The sequence below is a fragment of the Platalea leucorodia genome (assembly GCF_965183815.1).
Source record: "Platalea leucorodia genome assembly, chromosome: 4".
Classification (NCBI taxonomy): domain Eukaryota; kingdom Metazoa; phylum Chordata; class Aves; order Pelecaniformes; family Threskiornithidae; genus Platalea; species Platalea leucorodia.
The window spans coordinates 1,665,381-1,692,246 of NC_138826.1; positions in this window are offsets into that span (position 1 = coordinate 1,665,381).

Below are 26,866 nucleotides of genomic sequence, written 5' to 3' on the forward strand. Positions count from 1 at the left end.
TTGCAGCCAATTTACCGCCACAATCACTGTGCTAGAGATAAGACTGCTTTTACCCTGGTAGGGATCTGTCACTTGCATTATATCCCGTCTACTTAGACCGCAAACATTTTGGTATTGATTCCCTCTCGGAAAGGTGATGCTCGGCTCCTCTGGCCAGCAGCGGCGGGTGCTGGAGGCGCGGGCAGGGACGGCCGGAGGTGCCCAGGGAGCGGGGGTTCCGCCCAGCCTGGCTGCACCGCCATTCCCCACTCCTGGGGCCGGTAATCCTGCCTGCCGCCCGCCCCGGCCCCTCGCCGCGGAGATGGGCGCTGCCGCACCAAGGTCGTGCCTCCGCGGTGTGGGAGACCACGCTTTTATAACCCTTGTAGCCAGCCAGCAGCTCCTTTGGACAGATGGGATAATTTCCCTTACGCTTAAGCTTGTGTGACCTCTCCAATTAGAATACGCCATTTTTTCTGTTATAACTTCGTTATTTTTAGGCATTTACTTATTTCTAAAGTTAAGGGGGAAAAATACTTTCCTCCTGTGGCGGAGGACAGAAGCTCTGCAGCTATTTCACTGAGGGTTGCTCTAGTCCAGATGAGCGCTGGCAATGGTGGAGGCACATCGTCTCCATCTCTCTAATATGCTTTAGTTATTGCAGTAAGAGGCAAAAAATACCCAAAGCTTTCCTACGTGTTTGACCCCATGAAAGGTGCCCGTGTGCCTGTGCTCAGCCTCCAGCTAGTGCCTGCAGGGTCGGTGGCTGCTGGCTGTGCTTGGGGCACAAGGCACCAGTCTTAAACTCTGCAGAGATGATGGTTAAATTAAAATCCCCAAGTTAAATGCAGAAGTGGGTCGGGGGAAGCAGAGGATCTCCTGAGAGCAGCCTGGATGGTACCTGAGTCACTCCGAAACTATTCGTAATGTAGTCAGTTAAAGAACGAGAGCAGAGCTGGATTGAATCCAGGGCTAAATTTGCACAAGTTAAGAGACGGAGGAATTGATACCTGAAGGGGGAATTGTGGCAAAGGAAGTTTTGTCAGCCTGAATATTATCCCAGCACGTAACAGGTCCTACCCTGCCCTGGCTAAGACACCACCAGCCAGCAAAGCGCTCTGGTAGCCAGAGGGTACCCACACTATTTCCCACCCACACCCGTGTCTCTGCTGCTGCCCTCAGACAGAGCGTGCACGTGCTGCTGCCTGCAGAAACCGCTGGGGTCTCAGGGCAGAAACGAGTAGCTGAAGGTCCGTTAAAGTCTTACATCTTTTTTAATGCAGTACAGATAAAAGCTTTTTTTTTACCCACTCTTTGCCATATCTTCTATTAAATTATACGCAGGCAACGAGTTTATTTGTCAAATGTACTTTGTGCTGACTCAGCATTCCGGTTATCTTTTAGGCATTAAATTTCAAATCAGTGCAGAGGCTTTTTTGTTTCCCCTGGTGAATAAATTACAAATGCTAATTTCTGTTCAGTAGAAGAGAACATTAAGGCAGCATAACAGACAGACATGCCAAAATATTTATTGAATAAGTTGCAAAAGCGAAACAAAAAGATTGTGTATTTCCAACTGAACACAGAGCAGGACTCCACCGCTGAATTTAAGATCGACTCCTTTATTCACCCACAATCCAATTTAGTGGCAGTATATTATATCCAACATCTGTATCCTGCAATCCACTGCTGAATAAGCTCTGAAAACTGTATTTTCTGTGTTTCTGTGTATACTTGCACGTGTGTTTCTTACTAAATCACAGTAGTGACCCTAATTCCACATGAAGGACCTAAACCAAATGGTGTCCCTGAACTGATACCCCACCTACTCCACAGCTGCTCTACGAGGTTATCATTCATTTCCTTCCCTATTTTCATCCGGGCTCTTGTAAAATGAGTAAGGAAAGCAACCAACTTAAAGCCATTATAAAAATATTGGAACTATAATACCTGCATTAATATCTATTTTGGTACTGAAGTTAGTTAGAGAAATGTGTATTTCCATTTCAATGCCCAGAGATCCTGTGAGATGTCCTGTTTGCTCCCCAGTGAATGCAGGAACCAAGCTGAGGTAAGTGGGTATGGCAGGAATGGGTTAATCATACGTCAACAGTTTGTTGCAAATTTGTTGTAAGCTCTCACGAAGGTAAAGAGACGAAAATTAAAAAAATGTTTTTAACAAACCAATGTTATTGAAAAAAGTAAGCTTGTAAGTGACTGTAAATGTATGCAAATATTTTTTTTTAATGCATCTGCAGAGAATCAAAATCACAATGAAAAAGGTATTTTTAAAATGAACTCCTGGTCCTGGACGCCCATGGGCCACCCCAGCGCGGGGGAGCTGCTCCCCACCACCCGCTTTCAGCCCTCGCTACCGCGTCCCGCTCCAGGCGTGCATCGCTGGCGGCGTAGCACAGCCCGCTGCAAAAATGCCGTCCTGGAGCACAGCACGGGAAGGCCAGCAGCACGCACCGGGCTTCACCCTGTGCCCCGCGTACGACGTCTCGGACCAGCAGGAGGTCATTTGATTCCCACCGAGAGGTGAGAGGGCAAACCAGCCCTCTTTAATTTAAATTCAATTTAACTTGATACCATAGACTTTATAGAACTTTTTTTTTTTTTTTTTAATTCTCACATATTTTGAATTCTATTTAGAATCTTGTAGAATCTTATTATTATACTTAGAAGCTTGTAGAATCACCTGTATTTTAATATATATCTATATATATATAAAAACCCACTACATTTTCTTCTACTTTTGAAAAACAACTTCTATAGAATCAGATTCATTTTTGCAGGCATTGAAGACTTGATTTTACTGTTTAAAATAATCAGTTATGCTGTATCTGTATGAAATAACAAAGACATGCATTAACATTTCCATGTCATCCTTGTGTCATAGCAAATAAAGAACCTCGGGGGGTGGGGGCTTTCTTCAGTGCCACTGCCACATACAGGCTTGTTAGAGAACATCTGGCAGGTTAATATCTGTCAATGTCTTGGGCTTCATATGCTTGTATAAATGTTAGGTTTTTAGATACTCCAGCAAATCAGGCTACTGGAAAGGAAATTTGATGGAAACTGAAATAATATGAGATAGTATTTACTGAAATGAAATGTTTAACTTGACCATTTCAGCAGGTATTGAACCTAGGAGCAGCAAGTGTTAGGAAAACCCTTGTTTACCCTTGGTATGAAGTAATAAAAATACTGCAGTTATCACTTGTAATGTGAATTACTGAGACAAGTTAAATTGGATAATAAAGAAATTTTAGGAAATAATGATCTGTTTGTAGACAGCTTCTAAAATTATGTGAATAAATCACCAAGCATGATTTCAACATGCAATTGATAAGATCCAGGTTATAAAATCAAAGTTATAAACAAATGAAGCTTTAGTATACCTTGGCATCCTGTAGTCAGAAGATGACAATTTAATGATATACCAAGGAAAGGTGCTGCTTTCAGGCTTTGCTGGATGTTATAGATGTCCCTTGCTCCCGTGAAGCTGGCAGTATCTCTGTTATCCGTGGTCGGGGGTCAACTCTTGCCCATTCTCACTGAAGCAATTTTGGCTCATCCTGCTCTTGCACTCTGCCCCCCCCCCCCCTCCTTTTTTAAACGTTTTTGTTGTCGTTCAAAAATTCACTTCATTAAACAAGAATTACCTTGGCATTAGGAGTCTGAAATAGCAAAATTAAATACATTTATTTCACTGTACGATTTAGACATTCCCTTTCAACACTGATTTTGATGCCCTGATGGTGTCTTTCCCTGGCATAGCTAGTGAAAAAACCACAGAATCTGAAATTCTCCCTGCCCTTTATTTTGCTTTTAACTTCAGTGAGTGACAGCTACTCAGCAATGACTGAAATGCTCATGTCCTCTTTCCTAGAGGTCTCTACACTCTCCTCCAAGTGCTGCTGTGAACCCGCTTCACTCCTGGTCCTTTGCTCGAGGTCTCCTGGCCTCCAGCATCCCATCGACGGCCCAGGTCCCCACTGCTTTGGGCAGCAAACTGCACCTCCTAAAGCTGCAGCTGCACAGACTCAGAGAGGGAAAAAAGTCTTCCAGACGCTGCCTAAATTCACTGTTCATCCATGAGATCTCCTGAGGTTTGCTCAGCAGAGCTCAGCTGGCCGTGTGCCTGCCTTGCCCCGGGAGGAGCTGCTCGACCTCCAGCCAGAGCCAGAGCTGCCGTGCCCTCTCCAAAAAGCCCCTGCTGTACAATCACCCAGCTGCTTCTTCTGAAAGTACAAAATGCCTCCCATGGTGTCCCAGCTGAGGTCAGGCTGCTCGTTTTTCTCCCGCGGTTTCTCTGTCGGTGTGGGAGGAAGGCCCAGATGTTACCGCCGTGTGATGGACGGCACCTTCAGCCACTGACATGGGAGATGGGTCTGCCGTGACCACATCTGCGGGGGGTTTGCTGATAAATCTGTGTGTCTTCAGCTCTGCATAATTAGTCCCTGCAGTTCGTCGTGCGGGAAAATGACATTTCCTCTAATCAGTGTTAAAGCTTGTTCAAAAGAAGCGCTCGCCCCAGGTAGGCTGCTCGCGCCCACCGCGGCGCAGGATGGTGGGGCACGCGAGGGTCGGGGCAAGCACCTCCTCGGCCACGGGCGGTTTTATCACTGTGCCAGCTACCAGCGCCTCTCACACCGTGGCACTCAAAAAGCCGTCAGCCGCAAGATTGTCTTAGTGCTGCTTTGTACAGGAGCAGTAAGAGAAAAGTAATTTTGCATATATACATAACTATGAAGTAAGATTTTTGTAAAAGTTAAAAAAACGAGCTAATGCCTTTCACATCTCTGGTTTGAATGTTCAGTTCAAGCTTTAACTCACCTGACAAAGGGATGTGCTCATAACTTAGAGAGTAACCCAACCGAGTTAGGTACCTATACGCTTGTGTATGTAATACACATGTGTGCACCTGTATATAGTCTCATATGGAACTGCACACGTAAATAAAATTTCAAGTCTGATAAATTTAACTATTTCCACCAGTTTTCTATTTTGGTTGTCAGGTGGAAAAGTTCCTTTTATATCCAAGCTTAAAAGTATGTGTTTAGCTTTTCACTTTTCCCAGTGACAAAGTGGATGATGCTTAATAGCCACATTTACAGAGTGCTCAAATCACAAACCATACACTACTTTTTCCACGAAAAGCAAAGTTGTCATGGTAACAGAGCAGCCTGATATCTAATTCCACTTAAGTACTCGCAGAAGATAAGAGTGGAGGGGCTCTGTGAGGTCAATGAGCCCTGGCCCTGCTGCCTCCACTCCCTTTCATAACTTTAACGTAACATCTATCAGGTAAACTGAGGTAATTCGCTGTATGTAAAGAAAAACAGAAATTTCCTTCATTATCCACCCAGGCCTCCTCCTGATGAGAGGAAAGGCATCATTTGTGGAGTCATTCAGCTTGGGGTATGTGACTGGCATTAAGAAGAGAACCATGACATTCTTCTGACAAGTACTATCAACATTAATTGGCTTCATTTCTCTTTCAGTGTCTGTATCGTTAATGAGATTTGTGATCTAATTTTTCATATCGTTGTCATATCAGTTGGGAATAATTTTTCTAACAAACACTTATGGACATAATATGCACACATTCATCCAATACGTCCTTTACAATCCAGTGTTCTCCAGAAAGTATTTCTATTCTGACAGATGAGTTTAATAAAAAAAGCGTGGAGCTGAGCATTCTGACACATAAGAATTCAACAATAATAAAAACTTAACCTACCCCAAATCAAAGCATGCTTTCTAAAGAGAGAGTAAGCATCCTCATATTTAGCTCTCATAAACCCATTTCAATCCATTGATGTGAAATGATGATACACACATTATTCCCATTTTACAAATGAGGTTACTAAAATACACAGGAGCAAAGTGAATTGGCGAATTTATCTGTCAGTTATCTTTTTTAATTTACTTACAGTTCCTTCCAGAGCACATAGGAGACCCTCTTCTGAGCCTGATGTTCAGTCAGCATCAACATCACACCTCCATAAGGAGGCAGGAGTGAGGGGCAAAGTCTGGGTCCAAGACCCTGGGATAGAACTAGCTGCTGGTCCCTGCTATTTTAACTCAAAGATTGAATATATATTTAATATCATTCTAGGGAACAAGGAAGCACGTATTTGATGTTTCAGAGGCAAAACTGTGTTCATCAAGCAATACAATCCACACAGACACGTGGTGCGAGGAACATGTCACAACTCCTACAAATGCTATTGAGACATACAGGCAGAAAAACAAACTTCCACAGGAAAACTCATGAAGATCTTTCTTAACACTGGCACTGAGAGATTAAAGTTTTTAATCTAAAATATAAATAACAGTTTATCTAACTCAAAATAGGCAGACAAATCTATTCAGCATATCAGAAGTATTCTTACTCCATCAAAATCCATCAACAACCTAGGTCTTAAATGGAGATGAAAATAGTCTGGTTAAAATAATAGGAAAAGAAGAAGGAAACTGATGATTCAACCTGATTCTGGTCCTGTGGTACGGCAGTAGGAACAGGGACCTGCTGCAAGGTCTCGTGCTGCTGTTTGTTTGATCCATGGCAGCCACCCAACAGGCACCAGAGAGATGTGCACACATCAATCGAGCCTGAGCGGGTTGGTTTGTCTCTGCAGTTAGTTGAGAAGAAAATGGAAGCAGGGAAAGAAGAAAAAGCCAGCTTCAGATCATAGCTCATAATAGCACATGCAGCTTGAAACGCATAGTAGAATTAATCTTTGTTTAGACCAAAAATGATAGCACAAGTTGTAATGGCCACCTCCATCTGAAAAGCTGTCTGAGTTTTAAATCTCATTCTGTGTATTTTTTATCTATTTCAAGCTGAGAATGGTTCTCATTGAGAGGAAGGTGTTTGCAATTAGCCCTACTATTTTGTACACTAGTCCTAAAGCTCTCCTGTTGTTGTTTTCTTTATACATGTATTCATAAATACATGTAAAAGGCAACTGGTTTGTCAGCCTTTTTAATATACATACTAAAATATACTACTCGCAGTCTCTTGGGTGATGAAGACCGCTTCTTGAAGGCCTGACATATTCACTTGATATGTGAAATCCATCCAGAGTAATGTACATCTTTTCCTATGCACCTCACCATTCCCCCGCTGCTGCCTCTTTCCCCCGCTGTCCGAGCACCCCTGCACCCTGGTTCTGCCAGGGACCACTACCGCATCTCTTCCACCCTTGTTTTTGTTTTGTACCCCAAGACTGATTTCACAAGAGAGGGTCAAGTTATCTGTGGCAGGACGCCGTTAACAACACACTCGGACTGTGTAGCGGACGTTTCACTCTGACATTATTTTTTTTGCGTTTATAGGAAACGGTTTTCTTTCTCATGTTATAAATTCAAAAATATCGGATCAATATTGAAAAAGCACAACTGCGTTACTTGCTAGAGTTTGAATAAATCTAAAGAGTTTTAAAAGTTTCTTTAGCACCAAATCAAGCCAACTCTAGGCTGGGCAGACACAAGCTGAACTTTGCTCTGTGCCTGCTGGGTGCTGCCGCCCGTGTGCTGGGACTCAGGGGAAAGCAACGCCCTTCGAAAACTGCCCGAGGGCTACGGCCAGCGTTTGCTTTCCTGAGAAAGCGCCTTTGCTGCACCATTTCAGACAGAATTTTTGTTCTTATCGCCTTGCCGTTATGGAGATCTTCTTTGACAACGTCTCTCCTAGAAAAATACAGAAAGGCAACAAACCCAGCTGCCCGCAGAGCACCTGTGTACTTTGTTTAAGCCAGAAAGGTGAAGGGCAATGACGTGGCCCCAGTCCACGCTTCGCCGGCTGTTGTGTTTATGGCTACACCTGTCTTTCCCCGGGGGACTGTAACGGGAACACGCACACAGAGAAGTTGCAACTACAGGCGAGTACCGCGCGATCACCCAAACCCAGGATTCTAAACAAAGAGATTAACACCATCTTTTTCAAGGAAGGGAAACAGGCATTTCTGAATGTTTCTTTTCCAAAATCTCTTTCCTGAAGCACCCTCACATGCTCCGTCACTGAGGAGGCAGGTATGAAGGGCCACATGGCTGTCATGGGAGGGAGATACCGGAGGACCATGGATCCAGCTGCATCCACGTAAAGCCCGGGCAAGACCCGTGTCGTGCGTTGATCAACGAACTGTATTTGAAATAGAAACTGGATTTTAAAACTCAAGTTCAGTCAGAGAACTGAATGATAATTCAGACCCTATTGCACAGAATGCAGTACTCTTCAGCTGTCAAAAGTAATAGAAATCTAACCGGCCTGTAATGACATGCTTATAAAAGAAAAAAAACCCATAGAGTTTCTGCATTTCTTGTATCGCTGCTGTCCACGGACTGTTAATATCAGGTCTGATTAGCAGAAACGATGGGGGCTGGCTTAGCCTAACACGCACCAGAGCATCCTCTCGTCTCGGCACACTCGGCCCCTCCTCAGATCCTCTCCCCACGCTCCCGCGCAGCGTTTGGATCGTTGGATCAGCGAAGGGCCTTGGGGCCTCCAAGGTGGGGCTGGCAGCGAGGAGCCTCTTGACGGGGAAAGCCCGAGCAGAGGTTTTATTTGATCTGATATTGACAGTGAACATCAGAGCCTTCCCTCAAAAGACTAAAGAATTGGAATTTATGTTTAAAAGCCTGGCAGTTTCTATATCCCTTCCTACAGTGACTGAAGCTCATGGGTATCAGATAGCGATTTCTACAGAACTGTTTCTTCTGCCTTTCCAGCCAGAGCTTTCCAGATCCATGTCCTGTGACCCAAAAGCACAGGATCCTCCTTCTTCATCGTCGCTTCACTTGCGAAAGCAGTCGCAGCACCATAAATTACTGCCAGCCACCCTGAAGTAAGGGGGTCCCCTATAGACGGTGGCCTCCCCTACAGATGGGATGACGAAGCAGCTTGATGCAGACTTAACGAAGCACTGAAGGATTTCTTGCAGACACTGGGGGAAAACACACTGGAAATCTGCGAGGAGCTTTTGTACTCTTCAATTCTCTGGCTCGTGGCACATCTCAGCATCTAAGTGCACACATTGCTCAAAGGACATTGCGGTTTGATACAAGACAGTTACCTACATAAACCCGCTCGTGGGAGCAAAAGAATATACTTTGAGGGCTTTATTTCATTCTTGTTGATCTTTCTTTAAGGCAAAACGAACCTTACAATTCATAGTCAACATTTTTTCACTCTCTCTACCCCTTCCAATTCACAGACCTAAAGGCAGTATCTCAGTAACATCCCTTGATCCAGCCAGCTTTAGAGGAATTAAAAGCTTCTGTAAATCTTCTTGAACTTTCTCAATTTTTACCTATAGCTCCAACTGTGAAAAGCTCACGCTGTATGGTACAGAGTCTGCTTTTAGGCGGACTCTCTACCCTGTCCATCCACCGCGCCAGGACACTGCACTGAGTGCTCTCACCCATCTCTGCCTGCAGTTGCCATTTGCCCGATTTGTGTGGTCGTGAGCCCGGTCCTGCAGAACAACCAGGAGCGGCACAGCCAGGGGGGCAGAGGGGCACCACCTACACCGAGATGTTTGGATAAACCCTGTGGAAAGGGAGGTGGCTCAAAACCCCTGCAGCTCCTTCCTTGGCCATCTCGCACACCTACCAGCAGCTATCAGGTGCTCCGGTAGTATTTTCTGCATAGCCTTGTGTGATTCTGGCAAAGGGTTTCTTTAGTCCAGCAGCGTGCGAGGAGAATTCCAATGAGCAGGAGAGTTGTGATGGCTTAAGGGTAAAAATTCCTCATTTAGCATGTGGCAGGAATTTCATTTTGCAAAGGGGACTTCAATGCTGAGGCGGTGAAGTGTGGGTGGACGGCCTGAAGGTTCCCCAACTCGCTGCCTTGTTAAAAATATTTTAATTCAGGAGTGGTGCCTGGCCCCTCCTGTGAGCAGTGGGAAGTGCTGACTCCGTCCTGCTGCTCTGCCAAACCAGGCTGTGCATTAAGCCATGGGTACATGGCTGTCATGTACATCAGCTATAAGATGTTTTTCTTTTAGAGCCATTTACAGTAATCAAAAAGGCTTTCTCGTTCCTAAATTGCTTCTAACGAGATGGATATATTTTCCTATGTGATAGATTATTCCCCAAATACATTGAGTTTAAAATAATTTCTAATTTTAGGATGCTAAGCTATTGTTAACCTTATAATCATTTTCTCTAGGAAATCACTTCCAAAATTCACATACACTTATATCTCTCTACTATTACATCCTCTGTATGAATCACTCATAATTACTTGAAAAAGGAGATTTGACCTATCTATCTCTTTAGTCTTTATTCTCAATTACCCCTGCAATTACGGCAAATGGAGTCTAACACAACTTCTCTAACCCACACTTTGCCACTCTGCGAAGAAGTTGGCAGTCTTCCCGCCTGCCAGAGAAAACTTCATGGGAGCGCAGCGCCGAGACATTTCAGAGTGCTAAAATACCATTTGTGTATAATATAACACTGCGCATTTATGAGTTTGTTAGGAAGTGCTTTAAACTGTTATTGCCAAAATAATGAAGAAAGTACATTTCTGAAGTTTCATGTTGGCTTTTAATAACCCAGATTCTTTGCTGTAGATGAACATCCCGGCGTCTCTCGCTAGCAGTGGCAGAGTGGAACTGTCTTAATAACGGCAGACTCTGGTGATGTGCTGTGTCATAACCGCGGCACCGCTACATGATCTCATGTGCTTAACCTTCCAGCTGCATAGTGATAAATTTTTCAATAATAAATGTTTCACTCCTGAACTTTACACAGCTGTGTATGTTTTGTAGCTTCTGTGTCTCATCTGCATGCTCTGAATTCGCTTCTTCAGTATCTCTTACAGCTAGTTATTTGAGGTGGCTGACTAATTGCTGACAAGAAAATCATAGCTTCATATCTATTTCCAAGAAAATGGTGGGCATGGTTTTAAAGGTGTGGTTAAATTTTCAAGAACATATTTCAAGTATATATTTCAAAGATCTACAGAATATCTCTGTGAATTGTTCCTGCTTTACATTGCTTCAGTCCCATCTTCTAATATTAGTAAAACTGTCAAGACTTATTAGTTGTATACTAATTGAAGTTTTCATAGGTGATTAAAATAATGAAACTGTATAGCAGATGTCTCCTTTTCTTTGTGGTATAATAAAAGGAGAGAAAGGGTGAAATTAATAAAGTGCATATTATAGAGATATTTAAATATAGCGCAAATGACATTTTCCCTTTTAGACATTTCACCAATATGAAAGCATTCGGTGCAATGAGCAGGAAAGGTGCATTTCAGTTTAAATGGGACATTCAGACAGCTACACTGGTTGTCGCTGGAAGAAAAGGGCAGGCGGGACACAGGCTGTTCCGTCTTCACCTGTATTATGAAACACAACTGGAACTCTGCATTTGAGGTCCGTGATAATCCTCACCCTGGACAGACTTTTATTCTAGATCAGAAGACAGTCCATTGATTTCAAAGGGGGCAGGAGCAAGAGCTGCACCCAGAAACCACTTCTCTGAGTATTACAGTGTCGCTTAAATCGGCTAATGACCTCATTCCTTTAAAAAGAAAAAAAAAAAAAGAGGTTATTTAGTGGCCACAGATAGCCAAAACCTCCCTCGTGCCTTACTGCCCACACCTGCGCAGCACGCTTCTGCACAGAGTCAGAGGGAGGAAAGTCATCCATTTGGTCAGCAGCTTCTCAGAGACATGACTGGTTCTCCACAGGAATTTCCCATACAAATATTCACTACTGTCTGATGAAACTGAGATAAATCCCAGCTTAAGACTATACCATAGCTCAACTTATTGCAGATATTGTCTGTCACTACCCTGAAAGAAACTTTTCCATCTCCAGTGCCTTGAGGCGGGTTGCAAACCTTCTGCTGGCAGGCGCCCTGGGGGGCGTCATCCTTGGCACCATCTTCCAACCAGTTTGTATGGCTGACATTTATTTTATGTCATGTAACTCAACTGCATTTTATGCCATGCTTCAGTTTCTCCTACACAGGTCTCAGGCTTAAAAATGCAGCAAGGGTTGTGGATAGGTGGGAGTGAGCAGCCCAAGTGACGGGCAAGGAGAGCAGTGCCATCAGCCGTGCTGGGACGTGGAGTGGTGACCCACCACGAGCCAAAGCACTGCTCATCCCCACTTTGGCTGGCAAAGCTGCCCATCTTCTGGTGTTGCTTCATAAATTATGCAACAGGTGATGCAGAAATTGTGTGCACTCCTCCCGCGGGCTGACACAATGGCCATAAACACATTTATCAATTCAAGGAGATAACCCATAAGTCCATGAGACTTCTGTGCCTCTCCTCTCCATACACCATAAACTCAGAACCAAGGTGGGAACTGGCTCCGGGGCCATGCTCTGTTGCCTGAGCATTTACAACCAGCCATCTAGCAAAACAACCTGGCAGTAATCTGGGCTCTTAGAGTGAAATTTGTTGAAAGATCAGTGTAAAATACATGAATCGTGATTGCGTGCTACAAAGCGTTCCCCACACTGCAGTAAAATTTACAGCAAAATGCAGCAAAACATAGCTCTGCCCTGAAGAAGAAAGAGTCGCCCAAAACCAACCTGAAATTTATTGTGATAATTTTATAATCTTTTCACAGATTACTGAATTATGGTTGATAATAATAGATAAGAAAGTAGGCTAAAGCCCTTAAGGAATTTAGGCTCCTGATTCCAACTGAAATAAAAAAGAGCCAAGTGCTGAAGTACCCTAAAAAAACCCCATATTTATTCCCTAAGATAGGATGTGACAGGAAAAAAGAATACTCATGTGCCCTGCAGCATTAACTGTGGATTGTAAGTAATATAATTTGTTTAATTTTTTTCAGTGTATTTTTCAAGACACTGTGCTATAGTGCTGTTATTGATGATTGGCAATGTTATTAACAGTCTACAATGTGCATGTTACTGATGAGTGCTGATGTCTTTGTTGCACTGACTACAAAAAAGCCTTATTTATGAATCACAAAAAATGCATTTAGTTTTTGTATGCATTGCTAGAAGTCTAAATATTAGCCTCGCTTTGCTGATGGTAATAAAGACAAATTAGCTACATGCAATGAGCAACTACAGAAATGATAGAATACCGTAGATAGAAAATTATAGTATGAGGTATGGTGGTTTCCTCCAGTTTTTACCCGTTTTTCACAGCAACGATGACATGAAAATTATATCCAAATGGCACAGAACCTTGCTTTGCTCAGATCAAAGTGAAGGGGAGTTGCTTCAGCTCTGTATTGAGATTTCTTACAGAAGATGATGGAGTAAGTGAAAATAATCCCTTTGAGTTGTAGTAGATAAATGCAGCCTGATATTGAAGAGTACTGATTAACCGAACTTTGCCCACAGATCAAGACCTTTTAAACAATTCTGCAGATTTTCAGCCCATGAGACCAGAAAGGAGAAGCCATGATCAGGATGCCGCAGCAGCCCCCGGACAGACGCAGTCCCCATCAAAATGCTTAAGCTGCACCCATAAGGTTTTTTCAACTGGCTAGGCAGCTTTTGAAGCTTTGCTTCATCTTCCTTCAATAAATGGTCTCCCAAAGTCCGTTTTTTCTGTTGTCCTTGCTTATCGTTTTATATTTTATTTAGTGCAATGATGGAAATGAAGCAAAGATATGCAGAAGAGGACTTCAGGTGTGATGGGAAGTGCTGCAGACTGCGTAGACCTCTGTGTTAGTGCTGAGCAGGTTATCAGCATTACCATACAGTGCTCAAAGGTGATGACCCTGCCTGAGCTTTCATAAAATTTGTGCACAGAGAGACTGGAAAGGACCGAAATAGCAGACACAGAATAAAATCTTAATGACCTGAGGGCAAAGCCCTGCGATGGACAGGGGTAAAATTAGGCTGAATGCGAGGTGCAGGCTGCTTAAGGAGGAGAAGGGATCAGACCAGCTGGCAGGGTTGAAAAGCATCAAGAAAAGCAGCAAAGGATGGAGATCCTGACGACTCAGAGGCAGCAGCATGGCATGGTGGCTGGGGGTGCCCAGAGGTCTGGGAGGGGATTTCTGGGGCAAAGGAGGTTTCAATCCTGCAGCTGGCAAACCCTAAAGCTTTTCAGGGAGAAGGAACTGAGCACGGCAGAGGCAGAGGGTGGAGCAGAGTTTGGAGAGGGACAGGACCACGTCCAAGGCTAATAGATGGTTCAGCGCCACAGCAGCCAAAGCCCTTGCAGAAGATATAAAACACCTCCTGACTCTGAGCATAAATCATTCACTAGGTAAGAGAGATTAAAAGGAGACTGTAACTGGGAGCGGGTGATCTCACATCCAAACCCTTCTTTTGCTTTTTGCTCCTCCTGAGGCACGTGGTGCTTGATTAGCTGTTGAACAAGATGTTAAACTGGTTGTGGCACAGTGTGAGGCAGCACCGCAGAGCCTGCACTGCTGAGACGTCAGAGTCCTAACGAGGTGGCTGTCATTAGGAGGGAAGCCAGAACTGCTACAGGGAGATCACCCAAACGCAGACTTTGCCCAGTGAGCAGATGGGAGAAACTTCTTGATCTTCTGATAATTTCCCCTAAGATCATCAGCAGATCAAACACCTTGCTGCTCCTCTAATCTGAGGGGACGCAAAGATGAGGGTTTGTTTTGCACGGCAGGCACAGCCCCATGCTATGGGTGTGATTAAAGGACGTGTGCTTAAAAGCTTGTTTGTACCACCCACACCAACCTCTCTCCCTCTCTCTGAGCTGATACTACTTAAGTATGTGTGCTGAGAACAGAGGAGCCTTTTAAATACTTGTCTGTAAATCATAATTCAATGAATATATCAAACATCCTCTTCTATTTGCGGTGAAGATTCGTTCCTCAGAACAGCCGCTGAAGCTGTATTGCAGCTCGCCTTCCTCCAAAAAGCTGCAGAGAAGCTTTAGGAAAGCCAGAATTAAAGTTGGCATATGTCAAATTGCTGTGGCAGTAAGATGAGCATTTTTCAGCTCATAAATTGGTTTATGACTTTTCATGTACCAGTCGGAATAAAATAAATTTATGGACTGGAGACTAGCTTTTTAATGGAACAATAACGAATCTGAGGTGGAAATTCTTGGCACACAATGTTTGCAGGATGATCAAAACTTGACGGAACAAGGCACTGAGCAGCATGACCCAACATTAGCCCTGCAGTGAGCAGGACTTTGGACTAAATGTCCAGAGGTGCCATCCAACCTGCCCCTTTATGGCTTTTTTTAATTGATTGTCATAACGTTATTTGAGTAATTATCAAAATGAACTTGCACTTTAGAAACATACAATAAGAATTAAAGTGCAAAAACTTCCCATATAAACATTAGAAAGATGGTGACTGGATTATTTTGTGCTAGTAGAAATTGCTTCCAATTTAATGTAGCCTCTACCACGGCGAGGTCACTCCTGTGCTGGGGGTGACACAGAGCAGGGAGACGCGAGGGGACTGAGGACTGAACTCACCATGGGGACTCCCACGCTGAGAGGCTCCAGGCTTTTCACAGTACAGGTTCATCCAGCAATTTCTGTGGCTTTAGCTGCTCTAACTAACAGACTTTTCCTTTCCCACCACTTTGTAGACAAGAGCAGGACCACTGTGTTTGAACCAAGGCAATATCACTTATGTATGTGGTGGCATCATCATATTCCAGTTGCTTCTTCTGTTCCAAGTCTTTAAACATCTGAACATTTTGCTTGTCTTTTTTCGCAAGCTGCTGCCTACTCAGCAGATATTTTTATTAACTCCACAATGTTGCCCAAGTCTTTTTCATGACTTTTAAAGCTAATTTAGAACTCACCAGTGAGCAGTAGTTCATATTTTCCTCCTAATGTGAGTTGTTTTGCATTTGTCAGCATAGCATTTCATCTGCCATGCTTCTGTCCTCCCTCCTACCTTTATTAAAATCCTTTGGAAGTTTCCCTCAGTCTTCCCACTCACCCTCACTGAAATAGCTTGCCACAGGCACACTCGGCCACCTTCCTCTATGCCTCCCCCGAGGATTCAGGACACGTTGAATAACTCTGACCCCGGTTCACACCCCGGCACCCTCTGCCGAGCTCCTGCCGCGCTGGCAGGCGGCCGTCTGCTCCTCCCTCTGCCTTGAGCCTTGGCGAGCATCGAAGTACCGTACCTCTTGCCCTGGTGCTATGCAATTCCTTACCAGCAATGTTTTGTGGGAGGCTTTTGGCCATCTAAATAGCTATATCAAGTGCTTTGTTTCTTGTTTATTCACTATTTCTTTACACAGTGTGAAATGGTCACTAGGTTAGGCAGAAGTAATCTGCTGCTGCAAAAGACCATACTGTGGTCTTTGGAAAGTGTCTCATTTTTAGTACTTGAAAAGAACAAGTGGATTTCCAAAGCATTTTCTCTATTACAAATCACAAATGAAGAAAAATGGGAGCAGTTCACATCTGAAGTCTGATTGCTGAAGAAACCTGAGAAAGAAAAAATTCTCACTCGCATCTCATTTTTCTTGCACAGACTGATTCAGATTTTGTTCAAAGAAGAAACCAATAGAAATCTGCCTCAGTGTATGCTTATGAGGGGTGCAATTTTACAGCGTTGGAGTATGGGCTAGGCACTAGCTGCACAAACAGGGAACACTTCGCGCCGCGTTTCTGCCGTGTATCGCCCCCATTGATGATAATGAGTTTGAGCACAACAGTATCTGTGCTTCAGGCCCTCTAAAATGCAAAAATCAGGGTGTCCCCTGGAAGAGATAGCAAGAGCCTTGCACCATGCCGGTGAAGAGCACACCCCAGCAAGCACTTTGAGACCGACAGAGAGCAGCAGATCCAACAAATTCCCCGGGGGGGAACGTACAAATATTAATGAAGATTTAGAACTCACAGACAGTATGAGGACAAAGTTTTGGCAAACCTGCCTAATATTTGAGGAGCTGGAAATGAAAGCTGGAGGGAACATCTATCCATGCACACACCCCTCCTTGCAAAGGCAGCTACCTCCTTGTGCCTGCTTTGGATCACCAGCTTCAAATGCGTACTGCAGATGTAGTTTATGTGTTCAGTTACTCAAAGATGAGAAATAATGGGATTTCAACAATTACAAAACCAAAAGACATATGCTTTGTTGATGAAAGATCTGTCCATACAAATGTGACTCTTGATAATTAAGTATGCCCTTCTATCAAGTTGGGAAAGACACAGAGCAAAGATTTAGTGGCAACACAGGGAATCTAAAATTAGATTCGCATTATAAGCTGCACTACTTAGGGAAAGCAGAATTTATTTTCTCCAGTTGTAAAGTCACTAATATTCCCAGGGAGAGACTTTCTCCTGCAATATGTCGAGAGGATGTATCATGCTTTAAGCCTTCCGGGTATTTGGGGCAAGGTGCTCTGCTAGGGAATAGCAAGCATCTCAAAATGAGGCATTTGCCCACCATTTCAGTTTTTCACATTGTATAAATGCGCTAATTGCTTAAAATATGAATCTTTTTCCTTTCCCCACATTTCAAATGTGCACACTGGTTGAACCACACACGTTCGCTGTCTTAACTGCCCAAATATTTCTGAGTTGCTGAGGGTGGCAGATGTCATGAAGTAGAGCTTAAAAGAGAGTCAGTCCTAATTGCATGGCTCCCATGAAAAGCAGTGGTGCAGCTCAGTGCCGTGCGCACCATGAGGACAAATGCTCTGACCGAGACGATGGCCAGCTGCTTTCGGAAGGACACGGTGCCTGGTAGACCCCCTGTCCCCCACCCAGGGAAGAGGGCTGCAGCAGAGGCAACTGGGCTGCAAGAACAAGAACAGTAAAGCTTCGATGTCGAATCAAGTCCAACATGTTTTAATTTCTCATATCTGCCCAGCACACTTGCTGTCTTAAAAATAGAAGAGTCTTGCAGCACTATCAGGAAAACAGTCATCACTCCAAAGACTGTTTCAGGTAATTGGTTGCCTAATGCACTGTTCTCAGCTGTTCAGTTTGCGATTATGATAGGTTAAAGATGTGTACTGTCCCGGTATTATCTTGAAAACAGGTATTTTCTCATAGCAATCTGATTGTACACAGTTTTCTATTCTAAGTTAATACAACGGCAGGCTTGGGCTTTACTTGCTGCAAACGAGGTAAACAGGAATCTGAAGAGAAGAGAGAAATACGAGCACAGCAAATTGCGCTTTTAATTAATGCACCTTTTAACTGGGCTTCCTCTGCTTTTCCCCACTATTTCCTCTTCTGCAAGTGCTGCTCGCTGTGACAGGAAATTAATTAGGCTCAGAGTTCTCATCAGCCAAGAAAAAGAATCATTAATTTTGGTACTTAAGAAACTGAAGTCCTGACTCGCAGCATTTCCAGGCAGTGCAGTTTAATATCTGATGATGGACAGTGTCAGCTATAGCCATTTCCTTCATTTACAGCCACCGCCACAATCAATCACCAGAGGAGCGCAGGTAAACGAGGGTTCGGTGATGCAAATATAACTGATGAGAGATGACACCCTCTCGCGGTGCCCTCAGCTGCGCAGCCTGCCTTTGGAGCCTTGTAAAGCAGTGCCATGCCAGAAAAAAAATATCCTAATGATGTTCATTTCTTGTATGAAAGCATTCAGTCCTGAATCCATAAGTAATTAAAGGTAATTAATATTTACTTTGACATCAAGGCAACAGGAAAAAAAATAGCAATCTATGGTATTATTTACAGATTTCAGCACATCAACCATTTACACCAGTTGCTGGCACCATAAGGATTTTTCATTATAATCCTCTATTTTACCGGAGCATTTTTAAGCAACAGATGAAGCTGAGCTTATTTGAGCTTCACTGAACATGGTTAGAGAATAAGATTCAGTGGCTATGATAAGAAGAGAAATTTCTGGAAATGAATTGTTTTTCCCCCAAAGTGACAAGGATCAACCCAGCTTTTCTTTTGCTTATGACTGTAGCGGAACGAGTGGATTTTGGGAGTCTTTACCTACAATTTCACATCTCAGATGTGCCCACAAACACTCCTGAAAATCTGCCACCTGCCATAACAGGCTGTTAGCACATAACTGGCCCATGTTTGGTCCTTACCGGGCAGGGCTTTCCCCAGAGTATCCCAGGCAGGGTTGAGGAGCTGGGGTGCTCTGGGGAATGGTCCCAAAAGACTGTTCCCACCCCCCTGGCACGGACTGGACAGAAATGACCCAGATTTCTGCCTTAGAACACAACTTCAAAATACATGTTTTTCTGGGTAAAACTTACCAGTTCATATCCCTGTCTTTGTTGCGTGTTAGCATGCTGGGAATGTCCCCTTAATGCCGTATCTCAAGCAATAGTTAGATGTTAGCCTGCAAAAGAGTAACATTTCTATGAAAATGCCAATTCAGCATGCTCTTGACTTTATTTATTTTGTTCGTTAGGTGAGGAAATCTACTTAAAAGAAAGCTTTCATCTTAACTCCCTGTGTATGGTGTGATGATCTCTCCATATTTAAACTTTCTGCAGCTTCCCCACTGGAAGGGGCTGCTGGCTTCTCAAGTACTATGTACTCCAGTTTGTTTTACGAGTTTTTCATTCTTTTTCTGTGCAGGGAAAAAAACTGTTAGAGACTTCACAAGGTGAAGCTGTTCAGTCTCCTCTCAAGTTAATATAAACAAATAAAGAGTCCCATCTCTTTAGCTGGGGTTGCAGGGACTTTTTGTTAAGCCTAAAAGTATTATCCCAAGGGATCACTCTGTCTGGAAGCAGAGCTTCACGGAGAAGTAATTCATGCATGGAGCAATGCATGAAAATCAGCGCTCGTATCGCCCCACGTCAGCACCACGCACATTGGCGTGGAGGGAAAACGGTGACTGGCACGAGGCAGACAACGGTGCCGCTCCTTCAGCTTTGGGGTGTCGGGGATAAACACTTACAATAGATGGGAACTGAGTGAACCACCTCAAATTTTCATAAGCCCAGAGCTGGTTACTTGCATATTATTCTTGTCAATGCCATAAACTTACTTAAAAATGCAGTAAAAGCGTTCACTACTTTCACTAAATATTTTTCTTTTCAAACATAAAGAACTACTGCTTGCATAATTGCATATGATGAGAACCAGCTATAAAATACACAGGCAAAACTAATGCTGATGCTTCCTTTTCTAAAAAGTCAATTTTCCCTTTCTTAGGGCCCTGCATATCTTGTTGGAGGAGTTTTCCCTGCCTTTCCGCGCATCAGCCGGTTCGTTGCCAAGTCCCCCCCTTCCCGCTCTGATAAGAGGGCTGCTGACTTTTACAGGTAAAAAATGATGAATTATGAGTTGCTCCCAGACAAGCTACATTGCTTGGGAAATCACAAGCAAGCAGAAGCCTGGTCAGCAGTGCAACAATACCCACGGCAAGGGCAGTATTCAAAGACCCATGTGGCAGTTTGCATTTTTTACATATAAAATGAAATTTAAAAGACTTCATGACAAATGGCAAGAACAAAGTGGGGAGAGAGACATTGCTAAAGTGCAGGAGAACATTGTCCAGGGAAGGCAGGACCTTTAGGGACCATAAAACACCAAATTGAGGAGTGTGCAGAAAGGGTTGTCTGGAGGCAGGGTGTAAGCAGTAAATATTGGGATCATCACACTAACCTGAACACGCATGGACTGGTGCTTGTGTGGAGGGTTCCTAAACAGCAAATGCCTTTTTCCTTTTCTTTAGATGTTCCTGGAATTTCAAAAAGTTAACCTGGGCGGAATAAGCAAGAAATAGTGACAGCTTAGTTCTAAAACTAAATGTCAATGTATGAGTTACAGATTGCTTGTGCATTAATATTACTGTTATTTTGAGTGTTGTGTAGTATTCAGGCATTTTACCTAGTTAGAGGTCCCTCCGGCTGGGTTTCTGCTATTTGCTCTGTTGCAAAGCATGGATTGACTGCAGGTTTCTCCTCTCGTCCAGGACATTTGCCTCCCTTGCACTCAGTGCTCTCAGCTGCAGCCCTCACACTCTTAAGCATAGCTAATATGTTAAAAATTAATGTATTAATTCTAATTTGCTCCTGTGCTTCTCCTGAACCAGGCAAAGTTTAGCTCATGGGACAGAGCTGCTGGACAAAATGACAGATCTCAGGAACCAATATACAATATTACTTGAAAAGCATGTTATAATAAACGGGGGTGATTTTTTTTTAAAACTGTTTTAGTCATATTAGTGGATGCCATAGCTTGACTAACTGTGCCTTTTAAACATTTTTTTTTTAATTATTTAAATATACCCTCAATACTTTTAAATATGCACAATAATTTAATCTAAACACTGCAAAGTATTTACCCTTTGGAGGAATCTTTTCCTCATTAAAAGCGTGAACTAAAAGTCTTTCATGGCTGAGTCTGAAAAAATGGAAACATTGTACCTCGTCACAGCCACTGGTAAAAGCTGTGTTCAGTAATTAAGTAACTAATTGCCTCAGATAAAATGGAAGAAAAAATCTAATTCTAATTTTTTAGAAACATTTCTCCATAAAGAATAAAAATAAAAGTTAAAAAAACCCTCCCTGAATTGCCCACTTAGGAATTGCTCTGCATTAGCTCAGACTTCACAGCAAACAGACTGAATTCTCCAGGGATTAAACATCAGTTTAACTATAAATCTAGTACAACGACAATAGACTGCTTGGCCAGAGGTACAAATGAGGCTTTGCTCTGTGCAATAAATTTGTGTTCTCCTTTTCTACTGAGGCTCTGCCAGAATGAAAGAAAGGAAGAAAAACAAAGAAAGGAGGAAAAGAAAGAAAGAAAGGAAGAAAAAAAAGGAAAGGAAGAAAGGCACAAGTGAGATTGCCCACATTGCAGCAGCCCTTGCTGTTACAAACTAACCAAACTGGAAAAACCCTGGTTCCAGTTTGAAAAGAAATTCTGTAGAAAGGCAAGAAACTAGCAAAAGCTTTTCCATGCTCAGCTCAATAACACATATTAAAAAAATATCGATATGTACGTGGAGAATAAATAATTTCTCCACCCCCTTCCTGCTGTTATTTCAGTTATACTGCACAGGTTTCTATCAAGGCATAAATTATCCATTCTTGTGAAAACACATTTTAATTCTGTTTCTTTTATGTGAATTCTACTCCAATTCCTATGGGCATTGGTATATGCACACATTAAATAACAATAATTGTGAATACATTTTGAAAGTGTATGTAAAACTGTTCATGCAGAAAGCCTAAATTTTGCATCCTTCCAATGGATGGAAAGAAAACTAGCCACCAAATGGCATGCCAGATCCACGAGACAGCAAACATCTCTCATAGCGCATACAACAAGCTATCTACAAAACTGGCGCAGTGACTAGAGCACATATAATTGAGAAAATTCATGAGCTATCTCAAGACAATTTGTGAAAAAAAGAATCAAAAATAGCTAACTAAGGAATCTGCATTAAATGATTCACCCATCTCTTACATCTGGTGTCCTCAGCTAGATTCTTCTGCCTCTTCTTGATCAGGACACCTTACTCTGTGGCTGGTTCAACTGATTTCAATATAATATTTTCATACTCAAATATCAGCCAATTTTCATGGAAAATAATTTTATTTTTCTACATATCTTGAAATTTTCTCCACCCTATGCTGTGGATTTCAAAATGGCAACCCCACAGCAATGTCACAAAGCACAGGGAAATCAGGCTTTATTGCTATCAAATTCTGTCTCGCCCATGTATGTCAGTTGCTATCCTGTGGCTACCTTTCTTAACAAGTGCATTTTAGTAGCAATGCATGGTAATATATAACAGATTAAATTTTAAACTCAACAAAATTCTAGGTGTTTGACCTGTGGTATGTTAATATTCATATTTCTAGAGTACCTTTTTTTTAATCCTTCAAAGGCAAACACTATTCCATAAAGATGCTTCTTAAGGTATTTTCATTATCTTGTGAAATAAATTAGTTAAATCTTGATCCAGCAAATGTTCAAATCCAATACAAAAATAGACTGTCATAAAAATCTGAGATGCTTCTTATCATGGGTTCATTATTTTGTGCACTGCAACGAGGTCTCTCGTGACCTATTCACGTATAAGTACCCTAACCAAAACTCCCAGTCTTCAGTGAGGCCATTCTTATGTTCTTTTTTACAACCGTTATTTTTCCTCATTTAATACCTGTAGCTCCAACCACACATACAATAATCGAGAAAACAGGGATATGCTATGCTTAGAAAATGAATAGTGGCACACAAATTGGGGCTCCTGAATTGACCAGCTGCAGCCCAGCAGTGATGGCAAATGGAGGAGCAACCAAGGGACGCACGTGGCTGCTGGGGCATCCCACGGCTCACGTCCCGGGAGGCAGAAGCAGCCCCTGGCTGTGTCCTGAGCTCGGTGTTCGGGACAGCTCACAGCACAACCAGCAAGGCACAGGACACACGGTTAGCACACCCAGGACCCGTTCTGCTGCAGCGGCAAGAGCAAAGCATGAGTTGGAGATGGCAGAAAAACATCAAGGCATGAATTTGCTTGACACAGTACTTAAACCTGAGTATAGGTTGCACTGGACAGACATTAAATGACAAGGAGAGCTGTTGATAGATAAAGAAATCCATTACCAAAGTGAGAGGAGGTGAACTTTGAAAGTAAAAATCAATCATCTCATGTTTTGACTGTTTCATCTTTTTTTTTTAAAAGCAGGCAATGGATGACTTGTTTGAAGCAGACAATGGTACTGTAATTTCTTTAGCTATATATATAATGTCATGATGAATATGCATCTTTGGAGATTAAAGAAAACCTTTTCTGAGACTCCGAAATACAAAACACTCTGAATTTGATTATTTAAATCATTCTAAATTATCAATGTAATTATCACTCAGACAAAACAAGTAGATTATTATTCTGTGCAATTCTCATTGAAATGAATGGAGGAGAAACAAAAGGAAAAGGAAAACCATCCTAACCTTCAAAAATGAGCTCCCAATCCATCCCTTCTCCTTCAATATTCATCCCTTTCTTGCAAGGTGAAAAATCTTTTGTCCCCCAGCTCCCAGTTCTTTATTTCTTTCATAAATGTCTCCATTTTTCCTGTATTTATAAATTAAAGATGTTCACTTAAAGTAACAGAGCAGTGTAATATGTGTGAATGTCACTAATGAGATGGCTATTCATGTCCCAGCACTGCCACCCATGCCTCGCTGCATGGCAGAGGTCAGCCGCCAATTGCTGTGGCTATGGCCACAGAAACCACACTCCAGGTACATTCATCATGGAACTGCAGCTGCTCTGTGGGATTTTCACCATCCTGGGAAAATGCATACGATGGGGGCATCCTCTTCCTCACCCTCATCAGCTCACAGTAACCGACACTGCAGCCCGGAGCAGCGGCAGAGCTGAGTGCACAGCGCAGCGCTCACGTCCATGGGTGCGTTACGAAGCTGAGCATTTTTCACCTCTAGGAGGGCAATCTGCATGCATTAGGAACTGCCTCTCTTCAGGGACACTTGTTTTACCACCTCTGACATCTCCACTGCTCATGGTGAAGCCCAAGTAACACAAATGAGGTGCTGAGCAAGATCTTCTGCATGAAGACACTGTAGTTTACAATCTTACAACCCGCAGCATCTATTCCTTCACCCCCCAAATTAGCCCAAAGCAGACAAGATTTCAGCACTGTTGTGTCTGTGCTCCTTTCTCAGCAGAGAAAGAGAGAAGTGGAGCCGTGGGTTTGAGATGTGAAGCCACCTGTCTCGTTGAAGGTGAGTTATCCCAAATTCTACCGCCACTAGCAGGAAGTATTTCTCTGTTGTGTCAGGGACATCAAGACCATATAGACATCAACCATTTTTAACGTTTCTGTAGATCCTAATCTAAACTAACCTTGTGTAAAGGAACATTAAAGGATGCTCTTCAAAATGTTATATGTACAGTGGGAGATAAAACCTGTCAGGATACACTCTGGGTTACCATTAGCTCTGATGCAGAACGCAGTATGTTGTCATTGCTCATCTCCCACTTCACTTTATGGTGTTTGCACACACCATGTGAAAGCTCAGAGGGACACATTTTAATTTGAGCTTTATGATGTGTGAGGTTGAAGCCTCATAATGTTAAAAAAGGGTGTCATAAATAAGGACTGCTGTCCAGCGCATACGAAAAAGCCCGTAGCAATTCATGCATTCCTCTTGGGACAGCTGAAGGTGAACAAACACAGCATAAAGTTCATCAGGCTCTCTCGTTGCGTTTCCAGAGCAATCTCTGTTATTGCGTTTGAGCCCTCAGCCCAGACCTACTCATGCTGGTGGCCAGGAGCCAGCTTGTCTCCGAAGACTGTGCAGACCTGAAAACAGGGGTGGTGGAAATATTTTGGCCATAGTATTTTGTCTGAAATTGTCATGGCTGATTTAGCCCCAAAAGCTGTTTTCTATAACCCTTGGCAGTGCATTCTACCAAAGCCAACCCTAGCCTGTGGGTCAGCACGTAAATGGAAACGGCTAGCTTCTGTTGGCTAGAAATCATCCGTTACTGATCCACCAGCAGAATGGGAATGAAATCACTCATTTCACCCATTTCTACCAGGCAACTATGAGTTTACTATAAAATACTTTCTTTAATAGATTTGTGGGGTTCCAAAAAAAAACCCCATATTCATCCTAAATCTTTTGTAAAATGGATTGGTTACAATGATAATAGAGTAGGAAGCACTTAACAACATAGAGTAAGGGTAAGGTACAGTGTTTCCCATGGAACAAAGTGAAAATCAGTTTATTACACTGCTCTGATCTCAGTGGGAGACAATTTCAACGTCTGGTTTTGTAGGTCTGGCATGAGTGTGCTCTTGCCCTTGCTATAGGAATGGAGGAAAGGTTTCTGCAGCAGCCCGTGCTCCCGTGCCGAGCCGTCCCGCGGCACGAGGCAATCTCGTAGCACTTTGTGTGAGGGCTAAGTCCTGTCGTACACTGACTCTGTTATAATATGCTGCTAGAAAGGGATGAGAAGCTGAAACCTCCTGAAAATGAGCAAACCCAAGCTGGCAGACTGTCAGGACATCTAACCCTCAGGTTAATGCAAGTGTCATCAGAAAGCGAGCAAGCCCTGGGTCCCCGGGATGGGGCGAGGTGCCTGACCGGGTTAGGAGGTGCACGGGGCAAGGATGAGTGGCTGGTCAACATGGGCCATTTTCATCTCAAATGATGAAATGAATTTCACAGCGTATAATTTGTTCATCTCATGCCTACGTTACGTTCATACCTAAGTTAAGTGGTATTGCCTCTTTTAACACTATTTGCAGGTGCTAAATGCCTGATGATAGAGAGGGAGAGTAAGGCAGAGACTGATCTCCTTGGATTCTCTAGTCCATCCTGGGCCCCAAAGCAGGACCAAATACAGGCTGTGTCACTCCTGGCAGAGGTGTGCCCAATCCCTTCTTAAAAACCCATCGCCAGCAGTTCCCCACCAGCCTCCGCCCTGCCCAGCACTCCTGCCCAGCACTTACCTGTGCTTCTTTGAGAGATGCTTTTCTTCCAGACATCCAGCCGGCTTTGTAAGCTATACCAGTCCATTTCCACTTTGACTATCGTGTCCAAAACTCCTTTTTCATTGAAACACTAATGAAATCTTTGTGTATACTCATGGAACATAAAGAGAGTATAAAACACTATTTACTACATCTACTATAACAATTCTCCTTCTCATGAGTGAATTTTGTGTTTCTGCTAAGCAAAAGGTGTTTCATAATATTTACTGAGAATGAGGGAAAGAAAGTTGTCCTGTGCAGCACCCTGATAGCAGGTTTTTAGTGCACAGAGGGGTTTGACAGCCTTGCCTCTTTCTGTGAGTTGCTGGGGATGCTGTACTAACAGCATGGGGGCTTTTGCAGTCAGCTTCCCATTTTCCAGTGCTTTGATAGAAAATTGTTAGGGCGTCAAGGCCAAAAACTGCTGCCACTGCCACCATGAGACAGGCTGCAGTCAAAGAAATCTCATCACACTACTTCATTGCT